Here is a 15,330-nt window from a genome sequence, read left to right on the forward strand (position 1 = left end):
CACCGTCATTCGTCCCCCTTTGATGAAGTGAAGTTGTCCTGTCCTCTTAGCAGAAAAATGCCCCCAAAGCATACTTCCACCTCCATGTTTGACGGTGAGGATTGTGTCCTTGGGGTCATAGGCAGCATTCCTCCTCCAAACACAGCGAGTTGAGTTGATGCCAAAGAGCATCTGACCACAACACTTACCAAGTTCTTCTCTGAATCATTCAGATATTCATTAGCAAACTTCAGATTGCCCTATACATGTGTTTTTTTTAGCAGGGGGACCTTACGGGTGCTGAAGGATTTCAGTCCTTCATGGAGTAATAAGTTACTAATTGTTTTCTTGGCGACTGTGGTTCCAGCTGCCTTGAGATAAAATTTCCCTGTGTAGTTCTTGGCTGATTCCTCACCATTCTCATGAACATTGAAACTCACCGAGGTGAGATCTTGCATGCAGCCCCAGACCGAGGGAGATTGACCGTTATTTTGGGTTTCTTCCATTTGTGAATAATCGCACCAACTGTTGTCACCCTCTCACCAAGCTGCTTGGCAATGGTCTTGTAGCCCATTCCAGCCTTGTGTAGGTCTACAATCTTGTCCCTGACATCCTTGGGTAGCTCTTTGGTCTTGGCCATGGTGGAGCGATTAGAATCTGATTGATTGCTTCTGTGGACAGGTGTCTTTTATACAGGTAACAAGGTGAGATTAGGAGCACTCCCTTTGGGTCCTTTCACACGGGCGGTCCGTATGTCTGTTTTTCCTCCCATCCGTTTGCAGATGAAAAATGGACATAAATGCAAGTCTATGGGATTGCGGACGTTAGCAGATGACCATCTGCTGACATCCGTTTTGCGTACATTCCATTCAGTTCCATTTGAGACGGAAGAGCACTCTATTTTTCTTTCGTTTAAAAAACGGATGTCAGCGGTGTCATCCGCAATCCCATAGACATACATTATGTCTGTTTTTCATCTGCAGACGGATGGATGAAAAACGGACACACGGAACGGACCCTACAAGTGTCATCAATGTCCGTTTAAAAAAAAAAAAGTGCATGAGCGGGAAAAAATAAAAAAAATGACCGTGCCATGTGAAAGGAACCCTTAGGCCCCTTTCACACATACGGTCAGTTTGTCCGTTTTTCATCCATCGACGGATGAAAAACAGACATCAATGAATCTCTAAGTAAAAACGGATGATCATCCATTAACATCCGTTTTCATCCGCATCTGTTTTTTGGAACGGATGAATGCCCTATTTTTCATCCGTCAAAAAAAATAAAAAAACGAATCGGACGAAAAACGGATGTAAAAACGGACAAACGGTAGTGGATTTAAAAAAAAAAAAAAAAAAAAAAAAAGAAGAAGGATGAAAAAAAACTAATACATTTTGACGTGACTGAACTGATGAACTGAACGGACCGCATGTGTGAAAGGGGACTTAGAGAGTTCTCCTAATCTCAGCTTATTACCTGTATAAAAGACACCTGGGAGCCAGAAATCTTGCTGGATTGATAGGGGATCAAATACTTATGTCACTCATTAAAATGCATATACATTTATAGCTTTTTTGAAATGCATTTTTCTGGATATTTTTTTGTTATTCTGTCCCTTACTGTTAAAATAAACCTACCATTACAATTATAGCCTGATCATTTCAGTGGACAAAACATACAAAATCATCAGGAGGAGCAAATACTTTTTTCCCCCTCACTAAGACCCAAAAATAAATAAAAGTTTGTATGAATTACTGCATCAATGCGGCGTGGCAAGGAGGCGACAAGCCTTTGGCTGATGCAGGTCACTTAGCGTTGGCTATCCAAGTCATATGCCTCCTGCAACCCTGGCAAGAGCCATTACACTAAACTGCAAATTATCTTTCAAAGCTAATCAGGAATAAGTTGTGAATGTTGCAAATTCCTGTGGTAAGTATTAGGGCTGCGCATCTTCACTTATCTCGCGATTCGATGCGATTACGATTATTAGGGTCGCGATTCGATACCGCGATGCATCACGATTACTATAGGGACCCTTTTCTAAAGGGGAATCTATGGGGACCCTTCTCTAAAGGGGGATCTATGGGGAGCCTGGGCCTGTCCTAAAGGGGATCCAGGGGAACTGAGCTCTAAAGGGGGGTCTATGGGGACCCTGCTCTAAAGGGGGATCTATGGAATAGATCCCCTTTAGTGCAGGGTTGCCATAGATCCCCCTTTAGAGCAGGCCAGCATCCCCAGAGATCCCCCTTTAGTAGAGCAGGTTCCCCCATAGATCCCCTTTAGTAGAGCAGGTCCCCTCAAAGATCCCCCTTTAGTAGAGCAGGTCCCCTCATAGATCCCCCTTTAGAGCAGGCCACATCAGGTTTGAAGAGTTACCTGATGCTAGTTGTAGTACCGTAGGCCCTGGTAAGGAGGAATGCTGGGCTCTGTAGTCCCCCTAGTTGTAGTATAGCAGGCTCTGGTAAGGAGGAATGCTGGGCTCTGTAGTCCCCCTAGTTGTAGTATAACAGGCTCTGGTAAGAAGGAATGCTTGGCTCTGTACAGAGCTACAGAGCCCAACATTCCTCCTTACCAGGGCCTACTGTACTACAACTAGGGGGACTACAGAGCCCAGCATTTCTCCTTACCAGGGCCTACTGTACTACAACTAGGGGCACTACAGAGCCCAGCATTCCTCCTTACCAGGGCCTGTTATACAACAACTAGGGGGACTACAGAGTCTGACCACAGCGTGCCCCCAGATTGACCACAGTGTGCACCCTTTCAATGCCAGAGTGACCAGTGTGCCCCCAGATTGATCACAGCGTGCCCCCAGAGTGACCACAGTGTGCCCCCAGAGTGACCACCGTGTGCACCCTTTCAATGCCAGAGTGACCAGTGTGCCCCCAGAGTGACCACAGCGTGCCCCAGATTGACCACAGTGTGCACCCTTTCAATGCCAGATTGACCAGTACACTTACCTGCAGTGGCAGGCGTCTTCTCCTCTGTCCTCCCGCCTCCTCCGCAGCCCCCGCTCTCCTCGGTCCTCCCGCCTCCTTCAAATCCTCCGCCACACACGATCCCCCACTCTCCTCGGTCCTCCCGCTCCTTCGAGTCCTCGGCCACACATGATCCCCCGCTCTCCTCGGTCCTCCCGCCTTCTCCGAGTCCTCCGCAGAGTCACTCCGCTGACGAGGAGGGCAGAGCCGCAGAGCATAGGCTAAGCAGGCAGTGGGCGGGCCGACCGGCGCCCAGCCGGAACTTCATGTGCAGTGCAGCGGTTCATGATGCGACGCGGCGCTTCTTCATGTATGCCCCGCCCCCGGAAGTGACGTCATTAGGTAATCGATTATTCAACCACCCCGAATCGATGCAGAATGGCGAAGAGTCGCATCGCGATGCATCGATTCGGCGATTATATTCAGCAGCCCTAGTAAGTATAGTCTGTCAGTAAGTGATATTACAACTGAGTACTACAAATTGGAGCAAACAGAAAAATCTACAAAGCAGAAATGCAGTCATCACCACATGTGCATACTATGATCACAGGATTGATGTTTGTAAAAGACGCATTCTTTTAAGAATTTTTTTTTTTTTTTTTTTTTTAGGTAAAACCAAAAGCTTGGCTCCATCCCCTCCCCTTACATCAAAAGTTAAGATTTGCATATATCTTCAGCTGTTTCTCTCTGGATGTGCTGATTATTTAGACTTGCAGTTTTTACAACTCAGATTTGCAACACATTATGTTAAAGCTGAATTGAAACCTTACCACCTACCCAGCCTTACTGTCCCTGGTCTACCTCTTTTACTCAAATATTCTGTCAAACATTAAGGCTTGGTATCACATATGGCTGTTACCAAAGGCAGTCTGCATGCAAATGGAGTCGGTCTAAGGATGCCCACTCCTCCAGCTTAACATCCCCCTATTTTGATATTTGCACAAGAGTTGGCCTTCTGCTTGACTCAGGGCTAATAGCTCGATAGGAGTACTAGGGCAGAGTATTGTGACATTTTCAGGAATCTAGGTATAGCACCATGCCAGCCCTCCCTCCAGCCCTGAGCTGCCTGCATTGCATAGAGAACTACAGAGACAAAGTGATGATGTCTCGGGTTTAAAATATGGTATGTAATGAAAACAGAAAGGTCGTATTTATAAATGTCATTAGTATGGTGATGGAGGGAGACCAATGAAGGCAAAATATAAAGCAGATTTAAACTTTAGCTTTAAGACCAGTTCGTCCAGTTGGCAAGTTTTTTAATGTCAGTCGCATCCATGTTGGTGGAATTAAATACAAAAACATCAGCTTGACTCCCAAATAGTCTAAAAGACAACTGGTGTTACCAACAGCAGCTGGACACTAGAGGCATTTTTAAACCGGTTTCATAAGTATTACTCACTAATGCCTACCTGGCCATCAAAAACACTAGTGAAAAAATCCAATTCTCCATCGTTCACTGACGGACCGCTTCAAGTCTTCAGACCATTTGGATGTCCCAAAGCAGTGTCAACATGAAGGGTGGGAAAAAAAACAGCAAACACAGAATTCCCAACAAGGCTAAACATAGCCAACAAGGTAACAAGAAACAGGAGCTCAACTAGGAAAAAGTTTTCACCCTCAAGTGAAAGCCTCTGCAACCGCAGCCTGCAAAACTTTGTGGCCAAACGCTGCATCTGAAGATGCAAGGGCATCCACCTTGTAAAATTTTGTGAACCCATGAACAGGCGACCACGTAGCACCTTGCACACCTGAACAACTGACACCTGATGATGGAAGCCCCAGGAGGCACTAACACCCTCGTAGAATGCGCTTTAACAGGGAAAGGAAGAACCTGACCCTTAATGGAGTAGGCCTGCACCACCGTCTGCCTGATCCACTTGGAAATTGTCGCAGCAAATGCAGTCTGCCCCTTACGAGGCCCATCTGTAAGAACAAAGAATCAGATTTTCTAATCGGTTCAGTCACCGCAAGGTATACCCGAAACGCCCTTACTACATCTAAGTTTCGGCTTAGGACATAGGGATGGTAAACACAACGTCTTCATTCAAATGAAACCCCAAGACAACCTTAGAAGGAACATCTGACAGGGTCACAACACCACCTTGTCCCTATGAATCACCAAGTAAGGTGACCAACAGGACAAAGCAGCCAACTCAGACACACGACGTGCGGAATAGCTACTAAGAAAGCCACCTTCTGTGACAAAGTGAGCAGAGGTAGTTCTCAAATATTTTCAAAAGGAGGCTTTTGAAGCACCAATCGTGGGATCTCAATTCGGTACTGAGGTACCAGGGATCGCAGAGGAGGAGCCAGATGGCGAACTCCCTGTACAAAAGTAAGAACCACCAACTGCTTTTGAAAAAGAAAAAAAAAAAATAGCCAAGGTGGAAATCTGGCTTTTGATGGTGCCCGGAGCCAAACATTGATCTACACCTAATTTTAGAAACTCCAACAGGCGAGACACAGAAAAGGAGCAGGGAGAAACCCCCCGCGACTCACACCAAGTAATGTATGCCTTCAAACTCGATGATAAACCTTCCTGGGAGGTAGATTTCCTAACTTTCAACAGCGTAGGTATCACAGATTTCGACAGCCCTGTGTCTTTCAGCACCTAGCTTTTAATAGCCAGGCTGTTAAAGCCAGCGACTATAAAGCAGGATGGAAGATCAGTCCCTGAGACCGAAGATCTTCCCTGAGAGGAAGTTTCCAAAGGACGTCTGCTTCCAGCCTTACATACTAAAACTGGCGAGGCCAGTCTGGTGCCACCAGAATTACTGGAATTCCTTCTAACTCGATTCTGCGTAGCAGTCTCGACAGAAGTTGTATTGGAGGAAAGGCGTAAATCAGATGATACTGACCCCCAAGGGGCCACCTGAGTGTCTGCGGCATCAGCCAGAGGATCCCGAGACCTTGACACAAACCTCTGCACCTTCCTGTTGAGACAGGAAGCCAGCAGGTCCACATTGGGGGTCCCCCACTGAAGACACAGTTGATGAAAACCTCCAGATGAAGAGACCATTCTCCCGGATCCAATGTCTGCCCACTGAGATAGTCCGCTTGCCAATTCTCTATCCCCGGAATGTGCACATTAAAGAGGGCCTGGAACATAGTTCTGCCCACCTCAAGATGCCAGCCACTTCCCGGGCCGCCAGGGCACTCTTTGTGCCCCCTTGATGATGACATATGCCACAGCCGTAGCTTTGTCCAATAGTATCCGCACAGGGGGGTCCCTGGAGGCGAAATTTCCAGGATGTTGATCTGCAACCTGGACTCCTCCTGAGTCCAGACACCTTGGGCTGAACACACTCCCAAAACACCTCCCCATCCGGACAGACAGGCATTCTTGGTAAATACAGTCCAATACAGGGGAAGAAAGGATTTTCCCAGATGCAGGGCAGGCAGGCAGACACCATAGGAGAGGACTCCCTCGAACCCTGACTCAATAGGATCAGATTGTCCAATGACAACGGATCCTTGTTCCATTTGATCAGAATCTCCCTTTGCAAGGGTCTGGTGTGGAACTGCGCAAATGGAACTGCCTCAAAGATGGAGACCATCAGACCCAGCACTTGCATGCAAGTCCTGAGTGATGATCGATGGTTGGACAACAGGAGCCGGACAGCATCCTGTAACTTCAGAAGTTGTCTGAGGAAGAAACACCCAGGCTTACGCGGAGTCCAGCGTCAGCCCCAAGCAGTCCAGCTTTGTGGATGGAGACAGTGACGATTTCTGAAAAGTCAGTGTCCACCCGAAACTCCTGCAGAGTTCGCACAGTAACATCCAAGTTGGCTTTTAGAGCAGAGGAAGACTCTGCACACAGAAGAAGATCGTCCAGGTAACCTAGTACCGCAATCCCCTTCTGCCATAACAAGGCCAACACTGGGGCCAAAACCTGTATGAACACCCGAGGAGCTGAGGCGAGACCAAAGAGGTAACGTCCTCAATTGAAAGTGCTCCTCGTCCACGGCAAAACGCTGATGCCTGACCTAAATTATAAGATGAAGGTAAGTGTCCTTGAGATTGATAGAAGCCAGCGGATCTCCTTAATGAAGGAAAGCTACTAATGTACGGATGGACTCCATCAGAAATGTATGAACCCGCACAAAGTGGTTCATAAATTTGGGCCTTGAGATCCAAGATCGGATGAACCTTGCCTTCCTTCCAGGGAACTGTAAAGAGATTTGAATAAAACCGTGGAAACATTCAGACCCTGGAACCGGCACAATAACACCTTGTGCTAACAGGTCCTGCACTGCTCTGAAGAGGCCCTGTAGCCGCTCTGAAAACAAGCGTAAGTTGGAAGAAAAAGCACCTTGCTGGAGGCAAGGACCAAAACTCGATCTCGTAACCAAACCAAATCAGTTTGTGGACCCATTTGTCCTGAATGAGCAAGGTCCAGAAAGAAGCAAAGACGTCCCCCCACCCCAGACATGGGTGATGGAGTCCCTTTAGGTTGTGGAAGGCTTGTCTGCAGAACCAGAAGTGCCCCTTGAAAAATTAAAAATGGGGGCAAAAATAAGTGTTGCGTTTATAATTTTGTTCAGTATATTTACTAATGCTAGCAGCATAAGGATTAAATAGTCAATGTTGACTGAGAGGGTAAAGTTTCACTTTAGGTATTGTATTTTAGGTAGCACCACTCCTATTTTAGTTTTTCGACACCTCAGGTTAAACCTGGTGGCAGAATTTCCTGGAAAAAATGTTCCACTTATCTTGCTGCATAAACTTCAGGTAAAACGCAAACAATTACTGAAAATTATATCTAATCCCAAGAAAAGTGTATTTTATTCCAGCTTACCAATTCAGATGTGGTTTGATTTTTGCCAGGCACATTTGTTACAAGTACAGAAAAATACCTGTGGATCCTGCCACAAATTGTGCTCTTGGGAACATCCTGTATACTCAACTGAAATCTCAAAAAATGGATTAGCCTTCCCAGCTATCTTTCTGTGAACTCTGAATGCCTCACCCTATGTAATGAGAATCAGTAGTGAAGCCTGGGGTGACAAGGCTGCTCCTCCGCATACACAGACAGGGTGTGAGCTTTGTCACCTTAGCACAGGAAGGGTCTTACTGCCAGGATCATCGAGTGAAAAAAGAAAAAAGCCTGAAAATCTAAATCTAATGCAGCCACCAGATTCAAAAGTCTAGTAAGCTGCAATAAACATACATTTAGTATTTCAAGCTTTAGCTACGGGTAAGGTTTATCAAGGCAATCTTCACGTTTTATCCAAAATGAAAACCTACCAACAGGAATACCGCATGTATGTATTAATTGGTGACAGACAGAATATAATATATGGTAAGTATCACCTAATGCAGCCACTTGCATACATACATGTACAGGTCAGTAAAGAATTATTTTCATTGACATGGAAGAGCACTGGAAACAGGTTGAGCCTCACCCATAATTCTTAACATCTTTGAGGGAGTAGAATTTTAAAGAGTCACAAACAGGTTCCCTATACTTCTAATTTTTTAAGCTTTCCATTAGCTTCCAGTGAACAGGTTACGTAAAAATGAACAGCCCGCAGCAACCTCTCAGCCAGGGTTATAATAATGTCCTACTTTACATTGAGTAGGTTATCACACTTGTAGTGAAAATAGATTAGAGCCATGTGAATGCAACTTAAAATTAATTTCCTTTCATTTGAATGTTCATCAATCGTGTCCCCCCCCCCACCAAATAAAACTGATTAAATGGTTCCAAAGTTGCCAAGTCTATGGCCAGCATATGCATTAAGGAATCGTTATACAAAAGATTTGACCTACACAGTGTTGAGATTTACAGATGTTCTCCCCAAAATACACCAACTGAAAGATTTACAAACATAAATACCAATGGCTGGAGTTCAATGAAAGTGCAGGGATTCCCCACTATGCTGGACAACTGCCTGAAGCCTTTTAGCACAGATTTAGGGAAAAAAGAAAATGGAGCCCCCCCAAAACACCAGCCTAGAGATAATGGGAACCTTGATGTTCTGCTCCACTGTGGTCCTCAAGGAGAAAAGGTGTCCCTTGCAGTGGCCAGGTAGATTGCTACCTGCTCTCAGGAAAACTGGTAGAAAATGGACACCAAGTTAAAACATATTTTTCAAAATAGAAATAACTTCTCAACTTCTAACGTCTTCAAATTTAAGAATTTAAATAAACTAATAAGGAAAAATACACACACACAATGATAGGGTCTTTTTCCCCCCCTTTTCAATAGGTTTCATTTTGTTGTACAAATACAGCGTACAGGTAGATGCTCAAAAGCTGAATAACCAGCATATAAACAAAATATCAATCATATCAAGGTAATACAAACAGCAGTATCATCAGTAATATAAGATCAGTAGCGCAAAATAATGAGAAAAGTGGTGGCCATGAGGCCAGTACGGCAAAATAGCCTTGCTGTCTAAGGTCGGCCATAGTCTGTTTGAATCTCGGCCGGTTCAGCAGGAACCGTGATTGATCAACTTGCATACAACCAGCCTGCCAGATTCACTCACTGCTTGCTTTAGCTGCTAGCAATAATCACTGTCTTCTCCCGGTGGGGAGGAGGCAATTGCTCGGCAGGAGGGATTCCACAGTCAGCGCGGTCTGTGTTAATGGGGAAATTGTGTGAATTGCTTTCCTGCAGGAAATCTGTACTATGGCCTGCCTAACATGGCATCAATCCATCAACAGGGTCTTTTTTCTTGGGTCCTAAACCCAGATCTAGGTATACATTTGGAACAGAAATATTCCCCTGTATCAGTAGTTTGCAGCCCAACCTATTAGTCAAATAACTGGACTATGGGAGAGTCCCAAAATCCTGATTCCGGTGTTCATCCAATCAGAAACTCTTGGGGTTACATTGAAAACCTCAAAAACCTATTTTACTGTATCCCTTGTTAAGCACCAAACAGGTCAATTGGAAATGAGCTTTTCCATGAAATTCTGTATGATGTCAGGTGGTACTCAAGAGACCAAAGCCTTGCCAACAATCAACAGAAATGGGGGTAGTCTTGCTGTACCGAGGGAGTAGTGTGTAATTTTTTTTTTTTTTTTTAAAGCAGAACAGCATAAAAGTAGTGGTGCACCAAAATTTCCGGCCAAAAATGGCCCTATCCCATTTCCGGCCAAAAATGGCCCTATCCCATTTCCGGCCAAAAATGGCCCTAAGGTGCCGAAATTAATGGCCGCCGCGAGGAAGGGGGGGGGGGGGGCGCAGCGCAGGTTTCAAATATCCCGCCTCTGGCCGGTGGCCTGCCTCTCATTGATGTCACTACTATGACTATGTGTTTGAACTAACACACCGGGCGTGCGGGCGAGTGGCCACTAATAGCTATAACTAAGTGAGCCCTTCATTTCCCTGTCAGGCGGGGGGGGGGGCGCTGAGGCGAGGTTAATTTCCAATGGTATTTGTATTATGCAGCATGAGGGGGTTAATGTATTGCCACTGCTAGTCACTGATGCATTAATGACTGACCAGTGGCAGTTATTTAACCCCTTTGTGCTGCATTAGTGCAACCGGTCTCAGTGTCAGTGCAACCAATGTTAATTAACACTGACACTGGTGCCACTAATGCAGCACAAAGGGGTTAATTAACTGCCACTGGTTGGTCACTAATGCATCAGTGTTTCTGGTGTATGCCCCTGTTCTACCCATTTTAAAATAATTTGGGGGAAAACAGTCATTTTCGGTTTCGACCCAGAATTTTCATTTCGGTGCAACCCTACATAAAAGACCCTGTTAAAAAAGGCAAAACACAAAATAGGCAGAAGATCTATGCAATACATGGGAAATGCAAGTACAGCAAAGTACAAGTACAGATAAATACCTGCCAGAAATGCACTTAGCTACATGCTGCATTTTTGTGCACTGAAGGCATTTTCACAGCAGTCCACAAGCTGAAACAGTCCAGATAAGTGTGCACGTCTGTGTTCGTATTGTTGCAGCGGTGAGAGTCAGTTCCTTGCATTTTTCCATTGCAAAGTAATGTTCGATTTTTAAAAAAACGTTATTGAAATGTGACAAAATTGCATTTCCTCCATCTCTATGCACTGCAGCGGAGCAATGGTGCAGTAAAATGAGGTATGAGCAAATGTAGCATGTATGCATTGTAACGCAATGCACCACAATCCACCATAAAGCAGCATTGTGGTATGAGCAGGGCACATCCAAAACTATGTACCCTTGTGTTAAGCCTGCGTTAAACATATCCCTGTATTTGGTGTGAATAAGTCCTGCCCAGTTTCCTTTAGCTTAGCTACTCAGACTCCCCTACTATCCCATCTCTAGAACATAAGGTCTAATCCTTCTGTAGTTCCAAGATAAGAAAAGGAAGGGTTTGAGAAGTCTCATCATCTATGAAAGCCTCTAGCAATAATTGCATGGAAAATCTGAGAGGTTGGTTGTACCCAACTTGATCGATCAACTTGGGTACATTCAGCCTGCCTATACATGGTTTGAATCTTAGCCCGTTCCTGCTGAACTGGCTGAGATTGAAACCATCTATGGCCTGCTTTAAGCTGTGTTGATTGGGGAATTGAGCGATTTTCTTTGCTCCAATCTACGGTTGCAGGAAAGAAAATTTCCCCATCTATGGCCGGCCTAAGGGAGCAAATAGAAGTTCATGGCTTGGCTTTACAATACTTTAGTTCCCATGAACTAACAAAACCCCAATGAACTAACAAATGTGAACTTAAAGGAGTGGATTTTGGAAACAGGTTTTTATTTACCTACCTCTAATTACCATACCTAAATGACAACAGTTTAATAACATGGGTAAACATGTGGAAGGGAACACAGGCTGACATTTTCCAACACACAGCTGACTTCCTGTAATGTAATCCCGCAGAAAAAAAAAAAAACAACAACTACAAACTGAAATGTTATTGCCTTCCTCTGGCTTACATGACAGCCAACACGGGGCAACAGGCTGCACTGCAAAGCTTCATAAGCGTCAAATATCTCAAGGTACTTTGTTTTCCAATGATGCCCATTCATATATGTGCCACTTAAAGTTGCAGCAATTTCATAAGTAGTTCATGTATTACTTTGGTCCAACTTTCATGCAACTTGATGGCTATAGACTTCAATGGTAACCCTCAGAAGTTGCATTAAAGTCGTACCTGAATATTATACAATGCAAATTTGCATAAAAAAAAAGAAAAAATACACACTACTTCCTTGGTACAGCAAGACTACCCCCATTTCTGTTGTTGGCAAGGCTTTGGTCTCTTGAGTACCACCTGACATCATACAGAACTGCATGGAAAAGCCCATTTACAATTTACCTGTTGGTGCTTAACAAGGGATACAGTTAAGGCCCCTTTCACACCTATGCGACGCGATTTTACGCCGCGATTTTGACGCAACTTTGCCGCGATTTTAAAAGCAATGGCTACGGCTATGGCTCAAAACGCAATCAAATCGTGGCAAAGTAGTGCAGGAACTACTTTGAAATCGGTGCGATTTCAAAACGCACTGATATGAATGGGGCTCATTGAAAATAATGGAAAAGGACTTGACATGCGATTTTGCGGTCCAAAATCGCGGGACAAGTCGCACTAGTGTGAAAGGGGCCTAAAATGGATAAAGTAGGTTTTCAATGTTTTCAGTGTAACCACAAGAGTTTCGGATTGAATGGATGAACACATGAATAAGAATTTTGTGGTAATCTCCTATGGTCCAGTTACTTGACTGATAAATTGGGCTGCAAACTACTGATACAGGGGAATATTTCTGTTCCAAATGTATACCTAGATCTGGGTTTAGGACAAAAAAAAAAAAGAAGGAGGGGGTGGGGTAGGAAGACAAGGTGAGCTTCTCCTTTTGGGTGGAGCCCCACTTTAAGCCTCAGTCACACTGGAAATTGTGCCCCTATTCCACAGATCTCAGCATTTCCGCATGGATGGACAGCACAAGTGTACCATCCAGCAGCTACCAGCACCCTATAAAAAAAAGTCTATGAAAGGCAAAAAGCACAGCGGCTGAATGCTGTACCAAGTGGTACTGGTGATTAGGGGCGTATCCCCAGAACTCTTCTGTTCTGGGCCTTTGTCTCTGGGCACATACAGCCCTAAACATTTGAACGGTCATTAGAGCATCCAGCTTCCACATTTTTCAGCCTCTCCTAGACAAAATGCCAGCAGCAGGACTGGATGATGCACCTGTACATTCCCAGGGGCACAAAAATGCCAGAATCTGGAGGTACAGGAGCTCCAAACCTTAGCAGAATCAAGTATACAAATAATAATACAAATGTTTTTTTTTTTTTTTAAACTATGTGTCAATATTGAGGACTTTACAAAAAGAAAGCATTGACAGGAGAAAAGAAAGTGAAATGTGAAAAACGTCACTGACATTACAAGGACAAGAGAGACATAATAAAAAGGAACTTGGGTAATACTGTCAGGAGAGTTGATGCATTTTCTAGGCACTAACAAAAATGACAGCTTACAAAAGGTTTATTTGCTTAGCCAAAAAATAGTGATGACAGACGGGTATTTAAAAGAAAACGTGATGCGTTCCTTTAAGAATTCTCAAGGTAATGAGTTAATAAATATGTATACTGAGTTGCGTAATAACATATGTTTAGATTCCACTGAAATAATCAATATACCAGCTCTGCATTTTCAAAAGAGAGGGGGGAGGGGGAAATGAGAGAAATGTGCCCAGACACTGGAGAGCGGTGGGAATGACATGTCTGATGTGTCTGGCATTGCCCTTTTCATCTATTCCATCACATGGATCATGCTTTGCCGCATTTCACCTTACAGGAGAAGCACATTGCTCACAACTGCATGCAGGTCTTTCCTCCTTTTCCTTGCCAGTTATTACAGCATTGGTTTTTAAACACAAACCCAGATCACACAATTCTAATGACACACCCCTATGACAAATCAGCTGCACATCAAGCCTGCCAGTATACACCATCCATGCCCACAACTGCCAATATGTAGGTGAAACAGCTTCCTCTGCACTAACAGTTAACCATAACAACTATAATAGTAACACGTTAGTCAACAGAAATAGCGAGCCTGCCCTACAGTGTCGTGTGATACTAGGAGATTTCAAGACTAAAAAATAAAATGCAATAAGGACAGGAAAAATAAATAAATCATTCCTCCTCGGACAGCTTCTAAACTAGAAAAATCAGGCTAAGTTTAGACTTCCATTTTCCATCGCTTTTCAGGGATGTGACAGGAAGTGATAAGGAGGTGGTATGATGCCACCTCACTGGCCGTCTTAGCCCCATAAATGCCGCCTCCTCACCACCTGTTTTAGCCTAAAAAAAAAAAAATGCTGTGCCCACTTACTGCAATCACGTGTATTGCACATGCTTGCAGTATATCCCCATTTGCGTGTCGCCGAATGCGACAGGGGGGATCATTTTTGCCGCAGAAAAAACACAGCTGAACTGCACACTTTTAATGCCTAGATGAGCCCTAAGACGTATATGGTCTGTGTCACATGAACTTAGAGATAAAGACAAAAGCCCTTTAGCTGCTTTGTTAACGCTCCCATCCAGACTTCCAAAACACTAGGTAAGGAAAGCAACAACAGGTGGAGGGGACAGTATACACCAACGCATTAGCATCCCATCAAGAATTTTGGGGTAAGATGCATTCTCTAGCTAGAACAGTGGAGGGCAACTTTCTTCATATGGTGGGCCTCTAGAACGGCCCACAACATCGCCAAAGAGACACAGCGCTAGAGGTGGCCAGGGACTGCGGGCACGGCGCAAGAGGTGGCCAGGGGCTGTGGACCTGCTGAAGGAGACTGTGAGCATGCTATGGGAGTTGTTGGAAGACTGGGGATGTGCTTCATTACACAGTCATTGGTATGAGACATGTTACATGAGACTTTTAGAAATCCCATCAAGAATTTTGGGGTAAGATGCATCCTCTAGAACAGTGGAGGGCAACTTTCTTTATATGGTGGGCCTCTAGAGCGGCCCACAACAATCGCCAAAAGGGACACGGTGCGAGAGATGGCCAGAGGCCACGCCGCGAGAGGTGGCCAGGGGCTGCGGGGGCACGCCACGAGAGGTGGCCAGGGGCTGCGGACCTGCTGAAGGAGACTGAGCATGCTATAGGAGTTGTTGGGAGCCTGGGGACATGCTTCATTAGACAGTCATTGGTATGAGACATGTTACATGAGACTTTTAGATAGGTGAGGTGGCCAGGGGCCGCGGACACGCCACGAGAGGTGGCCAGGGGCCGCGGACACGCCACGAGAGGTGGCCAGGGGCCGCGGGGGCACGCCGCGAGAGGTGGCCGGGGGCACGCCGCGAGAGGTGGCCAGGGGCACGCCGCGAGAGGTGGCCAGGGGCTGCGGGGGCACGCCGCGAGAGGTGGCCAGGGGCTGCGGGGGCACGCCGCGAGAGGTGGCCAGGGG

At 45.3% G+C, this 15,330-nt stretch overlaps 1 protein-coding gene and 1 pseudogene across 2 annotated transcripts in view; both read right to left on the reverse strand.

The window, feature by feature from the left end:
* The window catches only part of LOC309548836 (piggyBac transposable element-derived protein 4-like), a 1,162,992-nt pseudogene that overhangs the window by 1,053,744 nt on the left and 93,918 nt on the right, over positions 1 to 15,330 (reverse strand). The window lies entirely within an intron of this gene.
* Positions 1 to 15,330, reverse strand: part of ANKRD50 (ankyrin repeat domain containing 50) — a 145,131-nt gene that overhangs the window by 128,656 nt on the left and 1,145 nt on the right. The gene's annotated exons all lie outside the window — the stretch shown is intronic.

The sequence above is a fragment of the Pelophylax lessonae genome, assembly GCF_965119305.1.
Source record: "Pelophylax lessonae genome assembly, chromosome: 1".
In the NCBI taxonomy this organism is placed as follows: domain Eukaryota; kingdom Metazoa; phylum Chordata; class Amphibia; order Anura; family Ranidae; genus Pelophylax; species Pelophylax lessonae.